Below are 1,463 nucleotides of genomic sequence, written 5' to 3' on the forward strand. Positions count from 1 at the left end.
TTTGGACAAATTGGGATGTTTTAGCCAATAATTTCTGACAGCATTTCTCAATGGGGTTCAGATCTGTGGTAGATTACTGTAGATTCTACAATCTCCACGCCTTGACACAACTTCGGCCCAAGTTGCGGGTCCCACAAGTCTCAAGGTCAGATTATACCTCACACACGTTAATTCTGCACAGAAATGAGATGTTCAGCAGAGACATTGGCAGTATTTACAGTCTGCATGCAGTTCATGCAGACTGTGGAAAGCTGAGCAAGCTGTGAGGAAATCCCGCTGATTTCCGCACTGACCGTCCGCGTAGTTATGGATTTTTCCCTGATGCTGTTGCGGTAAATCGGACCCTCTTGGACACATGTCAAGAATAAACCGAGCTTTAGAAAGTGATGAAAATCAGTTTGCCCTGTTACACTGACCTCTTAGCAATGCAGGCGTATATCTGGGCGGCAGTAGCTCAGTGGTAGAGTGCTCAGTCAGAGCAGTCAGATCCACTGGCCCGCAGGTTGGCGGTGCGATCGCAGCTGCCTTATGTGAATACTGCCGTTGTGTCCTTGGGCAATGTGTGTGTGAATGGGTGACTGGTTCCTTGATGTAAAGCGCTTTGAGTACCTTGACGGTAGAAAAGCGCTATATAAATGTGACCATTTATCTGGGAGGCAGGAGGAAAGAGTCTGAAATTAGTAATATTACGGGACTTTACGGGTCCAGTTTTCAGGTCATCAGACGAGTGTTCTCACGTGGAACCATGTGATCAGTGCACTGCACTCACACTGGAGTCAGTGTACACGAGGCGTTAGATGTTTTCTCTGCTTGATGTCAATGATTTGACCCTTCTCAAACACACTGACATCTTTTCCATGACCACGGGATTTGTCTTTCCTCATGGTTGTATCAGAAATGAGAAGCCATTCACTGCATAAGTTTGGTTTAAAGACCGTGTTACAGTGTTACAAAAGATCATCACCTGCAGCAGTTATTGAGGAGTACTACTGTATTTGCTTAGCTGAATCAGAGTGGGGACCTTTTTGGACAGGCAGAGTATTACTGCTTGTTAGGCATGGTGAAAAAAGTCTGGGATATTGAATGAATCCTTCTGGCTGCTTCAATACATTAACATGAACCTAACCTCCATTCATTCATGTATTGGAGAGGGGTTAGCTCTTTATATAGCCACAGCTGTCCTGTACCATCGGCCTCTTCAATCACCAATATTACAATGAACAAAATTTTAAATTATTATAAAGTTCAATACTAACTACCTGACAAAAATCATATTATGCTTTAAATGTTTTGAATGTCCAGATTATCTTGGATGAAACTGGGCTCCCTCCATGGAGCTGAAAGAGAAGGAGACCTGACTGAGGGGCCCTTTGTTTGAGTGGACTCGAGCAGCTGCAGTGTTTACATTGTGAGGCTGTGTTCCCAGTAACTTTGGTAATATTTAACACGAGAAAAGAGGACAG

At 44.0% G+C, this 1,463-nt stretch overlaps 1 protein-coding gene across 1 annotated transcript in view; it reads left to right on the plus strand.

Moving 5' to 3' along the window:
- The window catches only part of get1 (guided entry of tail-anchored proteins factor 1), a 222,610-nt gene that overhangs the window by 23,342 nt on the left and 197,805 nt on the right, over window positions 1–1,463 (plus strand). The gene's annotated exons all lie outside the window — the stretch shown is intronic.

The sequence above is a fragment of the Eucyclogobius newberryi genome, unplaced genomic scaffold, assembly GCF_026437365.1.
Source record: "Eucyclogobius newberryi isolate DKJ021-1_F unplaced genomic scaffold, fEucNew1.0.hap1 SCAF_10, whole genome shotgun sequence".
Classification (NCBI taxonomy): Eukaryota; Metazoa; Chordata; class Actinopteri; order Gobiiformes; family Gobiidae; genus Eucyclogobius; species Eucyclogobius newberryi.